We start from the raw sequence: 18,093 nt of genomic DNA on the forward strand, positions 1-18,093 counted from the left end.
ATTATGATTATGACATCATTAAGGCAGTTTTGTTAAAGAGGACTTAATTTACATACGAACGTAAAAACATACATATGTATGTGTATTTGTATGTATATTGGCATGTGCATGTAAACTATTAAAAAAACTGTTACTTTATAAAAGAGAATAATTAATGAATATTATTTTAATATTTGTTTGGGCTATCTGTATATTCATCGCAGCAATTTGACATCGGATAAATAAATTTGTGAGAGGATTGTATTTATTATATTTAAATGAATTATTGAGCATTCAAAGATTGCCAATAATCAAAGGAATCAAAGTATTTGGTGGGCTTGACACTGTGGTGAATTGTACCTTTATAACTAATGCAGTGGCAAGCATGTCCTGGGGCTGGATTCTTGTTCTATGAAAATTTGAAATGAAAAATATTTCCTTTATAATTTTTTTATTTCACAGTTTTCTCCTTTATAAAAGTTTTCATTTCACATTTTCATAGAAACAGAATTGAGCCCCTGGACACTAAAGGCTATGGACAACTTATCTATGAGTCTTGTCGTTCTATGTTCTAGAAGGCGCACAGTGGTCGAAATCACTGATTGAATATAGGCTGTATCGCCTCATATTTTGACATATGTAGCTCCCATATGTTATTAATTTTTTGGCGGTCTTGGCTACATTATTCATCCGAATTAGTTGTAATCCCGCAGTTCAACTTTGCAGTGAATAGTAAACCTGCTCACCAAACGTTTTAATACAGCCACCATGTAACCGTATCTCCCGATTAAAGTTAATTTGAATATCTTGACCACATTTTCCAACCGATTTGGCTATAATTTTGCTTCCGTGTTCGCACATGCATGGAAAGTCTTCCTACAAAAAAAAAACAAATCAAAATGGATATATCGTCACCATAAATGCCCGAAGACGTAACCCACAAAATCAAAACTTTACAGGAAAAGCAAAAAACGTTATAAAATGAAAAACTGTTTAATAGAATATCAATATACGAAATCCGCGAAAACGCTTGACTTTGGAATCCGTCATTACAACAACATCTGCAATGTTATCCCATTTCCGGAATAGGATCGTTATTTTTGAACGTAGAAGCCTGAAATTTTGCCAGAGCATGTATTTTAGCTTTATGTATCAGATTCCATCAAAGAACGAATTTCGATTTTCATGTGGGTTACGTCTTCAGGCATTTATGGTGACGATGTTCTAATATAGCCTTATTCTATAGTATCCCTTATTTGTTGAATTTTTATTTGTTATGCCCCGATTAACAGATTTGACTGAAATTGGGTATTGAATTGCCTTCGGAGGTAGATATACTGCTTGTTAATCAATTTTTATACCTTACACCACTATGTGGAAAGGGTACGAGTATTATAAGTTTGTTTTGGTAAAAATTCATGTAACACCACGAAATATTCGTCGGAGACCCCCATTGTGGTATACCAATCTTCATATCTCGATTTTGAGATGTGTGTCCGTCCGTCCGTCCGTCTGTCCATTATAAATTGTAATCAAACTCCATGCCGCAATTATGGACTGATCGTCACGAAATTTTGCATGGAGGTCGCGTTCAGAGCAGAATAGATCCCTATCCCTATTTGTTGGAGATGATCGTGAAATATTTAGAGGGTGAAATGGACCAAAAACATAATTTTAATCCAATTTTGTAGCGGCTCTGTTGGTCGCAATAAATAAATAAATATGGTAAGAGTATATGACTAAGAAGAAGCTTGCAATTTGAGATGCCGATCAAATAATATTTAGAGGGTTAAATGGACCAGAACTTTTTAATATACAGCTTATATCTTCGTTCTTGAAAGACACATTCTTCCCTCGTGAGTTATATTTGGAAGACGATCTCTTGACCTTTGCACTGATGTCGATTACGTTGATGTACGTGATTAGATAACAGAGCTACAGCCTGATATATCCAGTTTGTTGTTTGTAGTGAAGTATTTAACACTCTAGAGGTCGCAATTATAGCTCAATAACCACGAAATTTTGCACGAGGTAAGAGTTTAGGTAGAAGAAACTTCCTATAATTTTGCATGATGATCTGATATTATTTAGCGGGTGACATAGATCATTCCTTTGTATGAAAAATATACAAATTTTATTTTTGGTCCATATTTTAATTCCTGGAGGGCATATACCGGCAAAGTAGCATATGGAATAATAACGGGCCTACTGCCTAATATATAATAGGTTTTGTGTAGAGAACCACATTTTCCTCCCACGCTACAAATTGTCTCTATCATGACAGAGAAATTTTCAGTTCAGGTGTCAAATTAGATTTTTGATACAAATATTGCAGCATGGGGTCGCTTCGCCACATATTTTATACCTCAGAATTTAGTGTAAAGGGGATACAAAGAAAATCCGACCAAAGATGTGTCTCATCGAAATATTGGTTTTAGACCCCAAGTATGTTTGGACGAAATTAGTTTCAGACAATTTGGAGCCTATTGGACTCTATCTGTCTCTCTTAATGTCTAGCTGGCTGGTGCGCACGATAACTCTCGAACGGATCTACCGATTAGAACCAAATTTTATACTTCGTAATATTTTTCCCAAGCTTTGTTTAAGTTCGAATGAAGACTATGTCGGTCCACACCTTCCCCAAAAAAAGTTCAAATTTGTTTTCGAAAAATTGTGCGACCGATAACTGGCGAAGTGAGCAATCGATTTGCTCCAAACTTTCCATATATTATTATTCCTTCCAGATATAGATCGGATAAGACTAGTTCGGTCCACACCATAGGTAGGGTACCTCCTACACAAAATTCGGAAAAGTGAAATTTAAGAGCTAGAATAGTTTTGAATTTTTTTCAGCAGATTGTACTTGCGCCGCATATCCGCAAGATAACTCTCAAGGGGATTTTCTGATTGGTCGAAACTTTACACATCGTATTATTTCATCCAGTAATGTATCAGGTTGGAATATGGACTATGTCGGTCCGCCATTCCAGTACCTCCCACACAAAATTTGGGAAAAGTGCAGTTTGAGGACCCGTATCGGATCTGTTTGATTATTATTTTTATTTATTTATTTATTTATTTTTTTTTTTTTGAAGAAGGTTCTTTTCACAGTCCCTATTCTGATCCCTTTTCCGGGGCTAGTCATACTTCTTGAGATAACAAATCTCTGCCGGCTCCAACTAAAATTAAAAATCTGAAAAACTAATTCTCAAACTTTTCCAAAACTCAGAAGTTAGCTTACTAAAATTGATTTGGTATAGCCCCATATTACGATACCTACACATTCCATGTATTTTGAAGCAAACTCGTATTACAAAATAAATATATTTTTATACGGCAGAGGGTGAGGGTATATCACCGTTAGCGCAGCTGACTTATGCTATCTTCTTTGAATTTCTATTCATTGTTAGTTATTTCTATCGGCATAAAATATATTGTTGATATCACAATATATGCCCACAATGAACTATTTTCGAAGCATATGTGAGGTACACGTGCACAATTTTTGGACGATAGATCTTCAATAAACTCGCAATTTTCCCAATTATCAAATATACCAAATTGCTAGTATATATATTTATTTATTTTAGGTGTATTCCAAAAAGGAACCTGATATTCAAAGACAATTTGAAGATGGGCTAATCAATGTGATTTTACCAATTTTCGAATATTTTTTAGAAATGTATAATTTATATATTTTTCCACAAACATTCCAGTAAAGACAAGGGAGGCTTCTCTTATATCAATGGATTCATGTTAAGTTATTGATATATGACCTAGTTTTTATCGTCGAGTCCGAACGGCGTGTCCTAAGTTGGCACATGTAGAGACGTTTTTCATGGCGGTAATACTCAGGAAATATCGCCAACATTACTAAGGGGTATTTTGCGACCGTAGACAATTTGATGGGAATCAAATCCGGACATTCAGCGTGCAAGGCGGTTGTACATAGCTTATTCCTACAGGTTATGGTGTAGGGTATCACATGGTCGGCCCCGTCCGAATATAGCCTTTGCTTATTTGTTTCATATAGCTCTATTAAGTCCAGTCAAAACCCCATCTTCAAAAAATACATTTATCAGAAGGTGAGCAGAGGTATAATCTAATTCATAAAATAGAATTGGTCCCGAACAAGTGCAAATATATATATAAAATATATATGTACAAAATATATAAAAAGCTCAGTACATGTTTTTAATATTTGACCATTTTGTACGCTTTACTATTAGGGTTATGACTTTTTAACCACTTCATATCCCTGTATTTTATTTTTTTCACCTGCGACGCTTTTTGAAGTGCTGCGATCGTATTTTTTCGAAATTTCTTGCGCCGATCGACGCCGGACCCAACGAGAACAAACCTTTTTTGGGGCCATGTATTCATGTAATATCGAATTTTTGCTGCACAGTGGGAAAAAATGCAGATCTAACGTGCAGAAAATAAAAGTCGATGTTTTATTGTATGTTTATCCATAATTATGATCAGATTAGCTTTAGATTGACAATTTTACTTCATTTATTGATATAGCTGGTCGATTTGTTTTTGTTATATATTTTTTTGGTATAACTCCCATAAGGCTGTACTTTCGGATTTATGTAATTTTGATGATTTTAAACGCATTATTCAACTGAAATAGGTGAAAGTTTAGTCTTCGTTGGTGGTATAAAATATTACGAAAGAGAATTGTCGGTACAGGTCCACTTTTTGATATAGCACCATAGGAAGGTACCGCCCAATTTTGGTAATTTTGAAGATTTTAGCCGCATTATTAGGTGAAATTTCGGATTTAGTCTTCATTGGGGGTATAACATATTCCGACAGAAAATTGTATGTACAGGTCTACTTTTTGATATAGCCCCCATAAAAAGGTACCGCCCGATTTTTAAAATTTCACCCACATCATCCAACCGAAATGGCTGAAATCTGATTTAAATGTACATAATTTATGGTGGAGGGTATAATAAGAGTTCAAAATCACCTTATGCTGTACATTTTAGTAAAAAAACTTATGTATATTTAACAGTTTTTCACTGCATCGCTGCATTTTTATTTTGTTATTTTTTATTTGCTATGCCGTGATCAATTCTAAGTCTTATTTATCAAAATGTTTCCAATAATCGTAGTTTTATTTGAAACCATACTTAAAAAAAAACTTCCTTCCCGAATGGGCATGTTTCCTAAAAATTGCTATATAACCAAAAGTCGCAGCAAGTCGCATGTAAAAATTTAAGACATCATTTTAGACAAGATATATAAAAATTAAAAAAAAACAAGTGAGATAAGACTATAGTCGCATGGGACCGACCATGTGATACCCTCCTCCAATACTTTTGCATTATCTTTTGGCGGATAAGTATCTATTTTGTAAACAAAGATAGTCTTTCAAGAAATCTGAAAGTATGAAAGTTCCACTTTCATATAATTCAGTTCTCCAGAACTACTCGTCCATACATACACATTTTCAAAGTTTCACACAAAAGTTGGCTCAATAAATAAGACATGATCAATATCCAAAAGTAGGGTTCGTCCTTGTCATAAGGTTGCGAGTTCCATGCGAAATTTCATGGCGATTGGCACAGGCTTGAGTTCTGAAGATTCATTACAATAGTCATATAAAATCAGACAGGACCAATATTTCGAGGTGTTTCATAATATTGAACAAAACCAAAAATAGCATAACAACTTTAAGGCCCTGAAGATAAATGTAAATCTAGGGTTTTCTCTGTCTCGATTTCCGCCAATTTCTTTACCACCATATAATGACAATTAGTCGCATGGAAAAAATATAGTTCTTTACTAATAAATAAAGGAATACACCTATATGCTACGAAGTAGTTCAGTTATTTAACGACTATTTTAATGTAATTAGCATCAAGAAAAAAAAATTAAAATATGGAACATAATTAATTAATTTTTGATTTTTCTACACAAAAGCTATGGCCGATTTCAACCACTAAATACTATCCGATCATCATCCAAGATTATTGGCATCTTCCTTGATCTAAACTCTTACCTCGTGCAAAATGTTGTTAGCATTGAACTATAACTGCGACATTTGCGTGACTATAATACACAACGCACTGTGAGATCCCTTTATATATTACGCTGTAATTCTGCCATCTGACCACGTACGTCAACATAATTAACATCAATGGAAAGGTCAAGAGTTCTTCTTCCAAATATTACTTACTAGACCGGAGTATGTCTTCCAGGAGTAAAGATACAGGCTGTACATTAACATTTTGTTCAATTTTCACACAAAAGTTTTGGTTTTTCTGATCATCTTCCTACATTGCAGCTTTTTCCCTGTCATAAACTCAAACATTGTTTATAATTTCGGGTCGATCGGACTATTATTGCAACCTACAGAGCAGCTACAAAATCGAGTACAAATTTTGTTTTTGGACCATTTCACCCACTATATATTTTACGACCATCACTAACAACAATTGCGATCTATTCTGATGTGAAACCCATCTACATACCGAATTTCGCGACGATCGGTCCATAGTTGCGGCTTGGAGTTTGATTACTATTTATAATGGACAGACGGACACACGTCGCTAAATTACTTTACCTCGTCGAGATATGAAAAATGGTATACTACATTGGTCTACGACGAATAATCATACCCATCCCACATTGTGGAGCAGGGTATAATTAAAGCTAACCTCGACTAATTTTCATACTATACCCTAATTTTAGTTGAAGAATTTTAAAATGGACCCTACATTTATTTACCCCGAAACATCTAAATTGAAATAACTTATTTAATTTATTTAAATACCATTACGGTATACACGGTGCGCCTTAACTAAATTTAAATGAAAGGTGGTTACACCTAGGAAGTTTTTGCGGTTTCTGAAACTACAATTTTCATAGATGAGAAAAGTAAAAAAAAAACAAAAAAATCGCCGGAGGGATTTTCAAATAAATCGCGGTCAAAATTCACATTTTTAGAGCTTTTTTAGGTTTTTACGATTTTGCTTGAAAACCGCAAGTCCTATCGAAATGGGATTAAAGAAAATGCTGTAGCAGTGAAAATTCTCTACAAGATTGACCACAACGGTATTTTCGTAGGTTTTACCATTTTTGGGATATAGACGTTCAAATTGGGACAATGTACTGACTGAACCCGCTAAGATTCTGAAACAGCAATGTTCGTAGATGAGAAAAATCCAAAAACAAGAAAAAATGGCTGGAGGGATTTTTAAATAAATCGCGGTCAAAGTTCACATTTTTAGGTTTATTTTAGGTTTTCGCGATTTTGCGTGCAAACCACAAATCCTATCCAAATGTGGCTAACGGAAATTTTGTAGCTGTGTATCTGTAAATTCTCCAGAGGATTAACCGTTATGATTTGTTCCTAGGTTTTAACTTTTTTGAGATATAGAGGTTCGGGTCACATTATACGTTTTTTTGTTAGGTTTTCACGATTTGCTTGAAAACGGTAAGTCTTATCGAAATCTTATAGCTGTGAAAATTCTCTATAAGATTGGTTTTCGTAATTTTTTCCTAGGTTGTACCATTTTTGAGATATATAAATTTAAGTTGGGAAATTTCAGTCATTACCTTGCTGTATAAGGATACATTGTCAAAATTTGAACTTCTATATCTCAAAAATGGTAATACCTACGAAAACATGACAAAGGACAATATTGTAGAGAATTTTCACTGCTACAACATTTTCTTTAATCCCATTTCGATAGGTCTTGCGGTTTCCAAGCAAAATCGTGAAAACCTAAAAAAGCCCAAAAAATGTGAACTTTGACCCCGATTTATTTGAAAATCCCTCCGGCGCACAGTGGGAAAAAATACCGATCTAGCGTGCAGAAAATCAGAAAATGGACTTGGGGGAAACTATGAAACGCTAGTGCAGTGTTGAATTAGAGTGTTGACTGTACTCAACGGCATATGTAATAATTCGAAATCGTTAGTCACATCGGAATAACGGCACATTTAAAATTGATATTTTTTACAATGTTAAATATGACCAATATGACCTTTTTTAGCTGTAAAATTGCGATAGACATTCACACGTCTATATGTGTGAATATATTATTGCGAAATCTTTTGTATTTTTGATATACTGTAATGGTATTTAAATAAATTAAATAGTTTTGTAACCCATAAGTTATTTCAATTTAGGTGTTTCGGGGTAAAAAATTTAAGGACATTTTTTTTTTAATTCTTCAATTAAAATAGGGGCTTAGTATGGAAATTAGTCGAGGTTAGCTTTAACTTTTTTTAATTGTTTACGTATCTTGTCTTGAATAATGTCCTAGATTTTTCTCTGTGACTTCCTGCGATTTTTGGTTTATAGCAATTTTTAGGAAAGATGCCAATTCGGGAAGGAAGCTTGTTTTTAAATTTGTTTCAAATAAAACTACGATTATTGAAACATGTTGATAAATAAGATCAGATATCACTTGGAATTGATCACGGCATAGCAGATAAGAAATTACATTCCCACGATATGGGTGGAAGTAGGAAAATTAATGCAGTGATGCGTCTCCAAACAAACTGTTAAATACAAGTTTTTGTTATAAAAAATGGCAGAATGGGGTGAATTTAAATTCTTATTATCCTCTCCACCATAAATTATGTACATTGAAGTCAGATTTTAACCATTTTGGTTGGATGATGTGGGTGAAATTTAAAAAATACCGAAAATCGGGCGGTACAGTTCTGTGGGGCTATATCAAAAAGTGGATCTGTACCAACAAATACTAGGGTCACTAAAAACTTTCTGGCCTAGGCAACACGCAGAGTCGCCAGGTGTCGTTTGACTTTTTTTGGAAAGTTTAACAGTTTTTAGCCTATTTGACATACGACCATGTGTTGGGTTGTTTACAGTGCACGATGGGGCCAATGACAGGTTTTCGAGGCAACAAATCACTGGGGCAAGCTAGACCTTCCAAATTTTGTACAGATGTTTATAATGGGCGTAGAAACTAATATGCCAAATTTGGTTCATATCGGTTCATATATACATATAGCTCCCGTATATATGTTCGCCCGATTTCAAGCAATTGGTGGACCAAACACGCAAATTCTGCCCATTTTTTATGCGATTTGGAAAATACAACGGAATTAGGACTACAAATAAGTTTGCCAAGTTATATTGAAATCGGTTCAGATTTTGGTATTGCTCCAATATATATTTTCGCCCGATTTTAGGTACTTGGGCACCAATCCCGCTATGTATGTCCAATCTTGATGGAATTTAAAATGTGTGACGGATTTTGATCTAGAAACATTTTTGGCAAATCATATTGAAATCGGTTCAGAATTGGATATAGCTCCCATATATATGTTCGCCCGATTTCAGGCAAATGATTGACCAAGCATGCAAATTCCAGCAAATTACAATAAAATTTGGAAAATGTTACGGAATTCGGACTACAAATAAGTTTGTCAAGTTATATTGAAATCGGTTCAGATATAGAAATAGCTCCCTTATGTACATATGTTCAAATTTCATGGTTTTGTCTGTGGTCTGTTATAAGTTAATAAAAAAGGTTCCAAATTTAGTAAAAATCGGCTAAGATTCCGCTACAAAAGCCAAGTTTGCCTGCGATATCTTTGAAATTATATATTATTATATATATATATATATATTATATACGTCTATAAAATTTTTCAGAAATCCAATTGATAACATTAATGGGTTTCCGATTATTCTCCAACCAAAACATAAAAATGTCCATATTTTTAAGTATTACGACATCTGAAATCAGATTTTTATGAAAAGGCGCAGCTAGGCGCAGCTAGTTTTTCACAAAATGATAGTACACATTAATACCTTTCACCACATATATATAATATCCTAGATCTACCTAGATCTCAAAAGTTATACTCCAGAGAACACATGGATAACAAAGCAAAATACTCCAAAAAGACATCACATCTTAACTCAAAAATACATTTACCACACATAACATTTTTATTATTTGTTAACACTATCTTATTTTACATACCCATTTAGGAGCTTTCCATGTTTAAAAAATATAAAAATGTTGAAATGTACTTTTTGGCGCCTAAAATGCTTTAACTACACATATATATTGAATGACGGAAAATTATGCATAAGAAAATATGTCACCATTGCCAGATCAGTATGTCGCAATGTGATGTAACCAGATTGATTTATTTTTTTATTTTTAGTGATTCAGAGTGTTGGCAATCGAAATCCGTTATTACTTTTTTCAAATTGTTCACTTCAAAAATTGACTTTTTGCCTCGAAAACCTGCTATTGGCCCCATCGTGCAGTGGCTTGATTGAGACACTTCCAAAACATGGTTTTTTAACTCTTTTACAGCATCAACTGGCGATTGCTGCAATTTTTCGGGTTCATACGCACAGTTTCCTGATTCGTCATCTGGATTCACCTTATAAACGTCTCTTGAATCACCATCTTTAAAGCACCGCGTATTTTTTCCAAATTTGTTGCAACGACCAACACGGGATCCGACGAGAAAACCCCCATTTTTGGGGCCAAGCGTTCATGCAATATCATATGTTAGTTGGTGGAATAATTGCCCAAGGATGCTTCTATCTCACGGTACATAACATGGCGATCTTGCATTATCCGTTCACGCACGCATTAATGTTGTCTGACACAACGACCGTTTTTGAACGACCATTACGAACTTAGTTTTTTGGCGAGTGTCGGCCACGAATGAATTCATTAAACCAGTTTTTCATAGTGCTATAGGATGGTTCTCTATCGATATACAAAGATTGATTTTAATCGATCCACTCTTGCCGTGATTATCCACGTCGAAAGTTGTGAAAAATTATCGGACCAAAATGTTCACCAGTAAATTCACTTTTTTATGCAAAGTGATTTTTTCAAGTCACTGTAAACAACACAACACATGGTCGTATGTGAAACTATCCTGAGTACGCTAAGGCTAAAAACTGTCAAACTTTCCAAAAAAATGTCAAATGACGCCTGGCGACACTGCTTGCTGCCTAGGCCAGAAGGTTTTTAGTGAGCATCGTATCTGTCAGAATATTTTATACTCCCAACGAAGACTAAATGCCAAATTTCAGCCATTTCAGTTGGATAATGCGGCTAAAATCTTCAAAATGACCAAATTCGGCGGTACCATCCTATGGGGCTATATCAAAAAGTTGACCTGTACCGACAATTCTCTGTCGGAATATTTTATATCAACAAGGAAGACTAAATGCCAAATTTCAGCCATTTCAATAGGATAATGCGGCTAGAATCATCAAATTTACATATACCGGGAGGTACCGCCCTATGGGAGTTATACCAAAACAAGTAAAAGAGTGTCAAGATATACCCTCAGCCAATGCGAAGTGAAACTTTCATCTACGGACAGATCGAATGTATTTAGGATCTCTTCAGAATTTTGTGGCCCTTTTTCAATATTTGAACTTGCCGACAAAAATGTGGATTAGGAATTAACTGCACCCTTAGGCAGGACCGATACGGGCCATTTTAGAAATTAAACTAAATTTTGACAAAATATTAGGAGATCCAAAGTTTGGACCAAATTGGTTGCCCCATTCAAGTAAATATTGGGGAGAAGTAACGGAAGTTGTGGACCGGTATTGACCATGAAACTAAGTTTTGATAAAATATGACGAAGACCAATGTTGGACCAAATCTGTAGAACAGTTCGAGATTTAACGTGGCCGCCACATATGGTGACATAGGGTTTTTTAAACCTTTCGGGATGTTTTCCCAAGAAATATGGACTGGCCCCTGAAAAAACTTTTACCGTCGTAATGGAGGTAGCGAATGCAAATCGCTTTAACAAAAATCAAAGTGATTCGGGAGCAGGTTTTAAAGTGAACTTATCCGAAATTTTGTGTGGAAGGTACCAGAAGGAGTAGACAAATATAGTCCATATTCGAACCTGATCTATTTCTGGCAGATATATTAGGATGTGCAGAGTATAGGTTACATCGGTCACTCCCTTCAAGAGTTATCGTGCTCACAATTTTTCCGAACGTTTTTGAACTTTTGTGAGGGAGGTACCTGAAGGAGTGGACCGATATAGATTATCTTCGTTTGTTTTGTTGTTTGTTTTGTTTATTGTTGAAGATTCAATCTGACTCAAGCAATCAGATTATCTTCGAACTTAAACTATGTTTGGACAAAATATTACCAAGGAAAAATGTTGGACCGAATTGGCAGATCCGTTCTAGATTTATCTTGCGCTCCAACCACTACACACGGTGTTATAGGGTTTTTTCACCTTTCAAGCTATTTTCTCAGGAAGTATGTACTTGCCCCTAATAAAACTTGTACCGTCGTATGGGGGACAGTGAATACAAGTTGTTACAACAAAAATCAAAGCGATTCGAGAGCAGGTCCTAAACTGAACTTTTCCGAAATTTTGTGTGGGAGGTACCCGAAGGAGTGGACCGATTGAGCCCATATTGGAACCTCATCTAAGTCTGTTAGAAATTTCATGATATACAATGTATGGGCCAAATCGGTTACTCCCTTCAAGAGTTATCGTGCGCACAAAATTTTCCGAACATTTTCGAACTTCTGTGGAGAGGTACCGGAAGGAGTGGACCGATATAACCCATCTTCGAACTTAAACTTAAGTTTGGCCAAAATATACAGAAAGCCAAATTTTGGACCGAATCGGTTGATCCGTTCGAGAGTTATCGTGCGCTCCAGCCAGCGAGACAGACAGACGGACGGACATGTCTAAATCAACTCCAAGTTGTCTGAAACACTTTTCGTCCAAACATACTTGCGGTCTAAAACCATTATTTCGATGAGACACATTTTGCCTGTATGAATGTGTATATACCCTCTTTAGCATAAATGCTGAGGGTTACGCCGCACAGTGCGAAATATCGGAAGTTTAGTGGAACTTTAAGGAATTTTGAAAGTACATAAAATTAATTAAATTTTATTTGAATTCGTTAGCTAAGTACTCCACTGCAAATGACCCATACTCAATTTGGCGATTTACTCCGCGAAACGACTTAAAAATGCACTTAAAGTTGCACTTTTGTTTCATATATTTTTTTTTTCTAAAAAATATAATTAGGTTTCATTAAAAAAATAGCGTGGCGCGGACAAATGGTAAGTCAGTATGCCATGATTTATTTTTCATAATATTTTACAAAACTATTATATTTTACTCTTAAAAAAATGCAAAAACTCTTATTGTTTTCGTGCAATTTTAATCGGAAAGAAATGCTTTTTTGAAGTTTCCAAAATAATTTTTTTATTTTCCGTGGATATTTCAAAAGTGATTCCCGTACATTCACGTATTAAGATATATATGATCTGAAAGATTGAGGTCTCCTCTGTTCGCAAGGCCATAAAACAGCTGCGGTAACGTGCGGTCTTCGGAGAAATTCAAGTTTTTTAAAATGACTTCGGAAACTTCATTTTATTGCATTTTCGAAACTGGAAGGTAAACGCGGCGATGAACGCCGTTGTTGACAGTGTTTTGAAGAAATGGACTCACTAATATTAACAAATGATGATTTCTGTTAAATTAAGAATCCTCTCGCAATTTTTAATAGTTATGACCTGTAAATGTTGGTGATTTATATATAGTGCAACATTTTTGAATGCTGTGGTGCAAATAGCAATATACGTTAAAAATAGTAATGCAGTTCCAACCTGAACTTGATCTGAGAGACATTATTAATAAAATTAACACACAGACCTGCAAAATAGCCCAATAAACATTATAGATGCAAATGACAACAAAAAATTATTGACATTTTACTCCTTAATGGATGTGCTGGATTGTGAGGCTTCACACAGAAGTGGACAGCTTTTATGTGAGGAGGATTTTTATTCGCTATCATCTTAAAATTTACATTTGCATCAAAATCTGTTGCAATCTTTGTCTTGAACATTTAAAATACCTAATATGAGGGAACCTGTCATATGGGGGCTATACCCAAAACGCGTACCTACGATGTTAATATTTCGCACAGATGTTTTCTATCTACGAAGAACATAAAATGCCAAAATACCACCACATACGTTGGAAAATGTGTCTGTAACATTTAAAATATGTCCCATCGACCGGTACCGTTCAATGGTGCCTATACCAAAACGCGAACTTATATTGCAAATATTTTGTACATAAGTTTTCTATCCGCTGAAAACTCAAAATACCAATTTGCAGCAAAATCGATTGACAAATAAATGTAAAACGTAAAAACGACAGCCGCCGTTACATGAACGCTACGGGAAACCACGGGCCTATGTAGCCCAATTTGAGCCCCACAATATCCACTAATATAAGAAACATTTTTGCAAAATTTTAGGAATCTACGCCCTTTACTTTAAAAGTTATTATTAAAGTTCTCTAAAGTGCTCATATTTCGCACTGTGCGCGGGGGCGATTTGTGTGGAAGGAAAAAAATCCTTAATGGGCCCATCTCGTTTTTGATTCCTGGGATTGAACTGAGCAAAAATGTCCACTGGACCATATGTCTACGATGAAAATCGAGCCTCCCGATTTTGACTTGAAGTTTTTTATTGACGTTTTTTTAGATATTTTGGCATATAACAGCCAAACCATTGAGATTTGCGTTCCAATACAAAGACCAAACTTGTAGCCAACATAATAATTAAGAACTCTCTAGTACATCGCAAAAGTATTGGAAATCTCCTTCTGGCAGTTTTGGCCTTGGGAAAGTGCACATTTTTCGGAAAATATCGATAAATGACAATGTGCCACAAAAGTTGACCAGAAAAAAAATTCAAGCGTTCTGTTACAAAATTCTATCGCGTTGGGATCCATGGACAACGAAAATACGAAATTACTTCCTAATTTTTCAATGTATATAATAGGTCTAATAAGCTCAACTCTAAAGAGAATTAATGAAAATACTTTTTTCGTTCGTTTTATTATTTTATAACGGTAAAAGTAGTGAAAATTTGGGTTCCTTAAATTTTCAAATTTAAACAGACATATCTTCTATTTTTTCACAACGGATTTCTATTGATCCTTTTTTCCTTTAAAGGGGTGAATAATATCTTTCGAATAAGCTATTATTTGTTCAAATCGGTTAATAAATGGCTAAGTTATAGTGGCTGATTCATACCAATACAATTACAGTAAATTATTTTCTGCACGCTAGATCTGCATTTTTCCCCACTGTGCGCTAGCTGTGCATTGCGTTTCTATTTAGAATAGTTCAATTTCAACAACTATTTTTGAATACTTGAAAATGATTTAATTACAATTATGGCTCCGCAGAAGCGTTGGAATTCAAGAAATTTTTTTTTTCCGGGATTAATGGAAGAAATGATTTATGGATGCCAACCTATCGCAAATGTCTTAAATATGATGTAGAGTCCTAAACGACAATGTTACAATAGGCTTCCACAGATTAACATGATATGGCCTGTTACTGAAAGTAGTCATCATCATATTCCGCCTACAAATAAAGTGCTTTATTATCAGATATGGTCTAATAAAACACATTCCAGGCCGAAAATGATGATAACCCTTTTGTACAAATTATTTATTTGTCTGTAAATATTTCCAACTAATTTTTTATTTGTCTGCAAATATGCCCCCCTCCCCCTTTTCACTAAACCATTTTGTCCAATTCAATTTTATTTTATTTTTGGCCCAAGAGTTCACCAAACCCGGTTATTAGATATTTATGTGTGTGTCACATGAAGTGGAAGAGGCTTTACCTTGTATTTATTTCTTATTGTTGTTGTTGCGGTTGTTTTAGATGCTTAAATTTTGTTGTTGTTGCTGGCATTGTCCTCATGACAATAATATGTTATCCTTAAATATCCAAACAGCCCAGGCCAGTGTGGTTACACACCTTTACACAGACACGACGGTGAACAATGTAGGTCGGTTGATTGGAGGAGGTTTTTTGCTTTATGAGGTGTTTTTACGTTTCGTTTGAATTTTTATTTTATTTTCATTTTTTATATTTTTTTTGGTTCCTTGTAATCCTTGAATGGGGAATATTTTTTCACATGTGTGGTATTCGTATGTGGCACACTCACGCACTTATTTACAATGGGCGGGCGGCTTTCACCATGAAAGCAACATGAATACAAATTATGGCAACGAGAATAACAACAAGGAGACCGACAACAACGGATGGTGATTATGATGTTGTGGGGGAGGATTAGCTGAAGGATTCAGTGGGCCTCCTGATTGTGTTACACACGTGTGTAAATTGTGCGTTTATTTTCGGCTTCATAAAAAACCCCGCAATTTATTGATTATCGATTTCGTTTTTATTTGAAAAAAAAAAACAGAACCGAATAGAGCTGCCTGCTTTTTTGGTATTATTCACGTGATTTGTTGTTATTGTTACAATTCAACTCTTTGTTACAAATTTATGCCGCTGCTTGTTTGTCACGTATTACCTTTAAACTTTATGTAGAGGCTTTTTAGATACCTCAAACTGTTTTATTGGGGGCTTTGGGTATTTTAGAATTTTTTTTTATTTCGTTTTGTTGTGCGGCACTTTTTCTCTTTAAAGGCTTCGGTAATAATTCACATGGAGGTTGTTTTTCCACCAAGTTTTCCTGGGGAATTGTAGGCTAAATATTAAACTTTATTGTTGTTACCTTTTTTGTGATTCTTCTTTTCTTTTGTATTTTCATTTAAGCCCCGACCAGCCATTTGAACTCATTTTTATAGGGTTTCACTACGACGGTACACTGCACTTTGGCTTGCCTTGGGTATTAGGTTTCGTTTTTTTTTATTTTATGATTTTTAGCTCCCCTTGGTTTCTGTGATGATGAGATTTTCTTTTAACTAAATTCTGCCGTGTTCATTTTATTCACATTTGCATGTTACCTTGATACGGTTTTTGCATCGAAAATTTCTTTTTTCAAATTTCCATCACTATTCACTCCTCTCACTCACTGCTGAAAATGTAGGCCTCATTCAAATATACTCCTATACACGACCTACACTCAGCAAAATCACCATGGCTGCAAATGTATAGGTGTGATGCATTATTATTTTCTTGTTGTTGTTGTTATTTATTATTCATGAAATTTATTTAAAATCACCAAGAGCTCTGACACTCTCTTCACATAACATTGATAATGAGAAAAAATATTTTTTTGTTGTGTACGTTTTGAGGTTAGATGACAGGCAGGATTTGTTACCGCTTTTACATTCACTGCTTTTCACCGTTTGCCATGAAAATATCATTAATTTATGTCACGTTTGTTGTTGGGTTTTTGTTGCATTCCATTTATCTCAATTTTTTCTCACACTCACTGCTGCTGTTTTTCATCATCACAATCTTCTTCTTACTTGTGTTTTCTTCTACAAAACACTCATTCAGCAGCCCAAAAGTATGTTACAGCTGAGAAATATGTAATTGTGCCGCAAAGTATGCTTTATTTTGTGTTAATTTCCACTATTTTTTATCCATGCATTTTTTGCGATTTTGTTTCATTCAACTACTTTATAACCCATTTAAATTCCTTTACAAAACACTGTTGTTGTTGCTTTATTCTTTCTTCTGCTGCTTCTTCTTCTTCGTTTGCCTTTCTTTTTTTGCTTATCAATAATTAATTTCTTCTTTAATGGCAAACATCCACACAGACACACACAGGCAGAAAAAAAGCAATAATAATCCCGAAATCCGTTCACTCGCCACACGTCTTCACTTTGCAATTGAACTAGAAACACTGCCAGAAGGGATGAAAATATTGTACGGCGGAGTTTCATCAAAATTGGAAAAATGTATGGCAAATGAGTACCTTGACAGAGCAACCAACAACGAAACCAGTCAACGTGTATTTTTTTCCCTTGCGCTCACGAAAGCTTTCTTTTTGTGCTGCCTGCCTTACGTTGTTGGTTGGTTGGCATTAACCATTTTTACAGTGACCCCGGAAAGGAGGCTTAGGAAAGGAAATATTAAGTATTACACACTCTAACACAGAGAGAAACAGAGAGAGAGAGAGAAATGTCACTCTCTCTATCTTTCTGTGACATTCAATGTTGGAAATTGGAGGCTTAGGAAAGGAAAAATTAAGTTTTACACACTATATCACAGAGTTTTACACACTATATCACAGAGAGAGGAACAAAGAGAGCGAGAGGAAGCGTAAGAGAGAGAGAGAGAGAAATGTCGCTCTTTCTAAA

General features: G+C 35.0%; 1 protein-coding gene across 2 annotated transcripts in view; it reads right to left on the minus strand.

Annotated features, from left to right (window-relative positions):
- The window catches only part of LOC141395282 (uncharacterized), a 158,301-nt gene extending 140,483 nt beyond the window's left edge, over window positions 1-17,818 (minus strand). Inside the window, exon 1 of one of the 2 annotated variants that reach the window (XM_073970946.1) lies at window positions 15,657-17,818. The gene's annotated coding sequence lies outside the window, so the exon portion shown is untranslated. The remainder of the gene's footprint in view (window positions 1-15,656) is intronic. The other variant, XM_073970954.1, reaches the window with a different exon arrangement.
- Between the last annotated feature and the right edge of the window lie 275 nt (window positions 17,819-18,093).

Source organism: Musca autumnalis, unplaced genomic scaffold (genome assembly GCF_047663935.1).
Source record: "Musca autumnalis isolate F117 unplaced genomic scaffold, ASM4766393v1 scaffold_1, whole genome shotgun sequence".
Lineage (NCBI taxonomy): Eukaryota > Metazoa > Arthropoda > Insecta > Diptera > Muscidae > Musca > Musca autumnalis.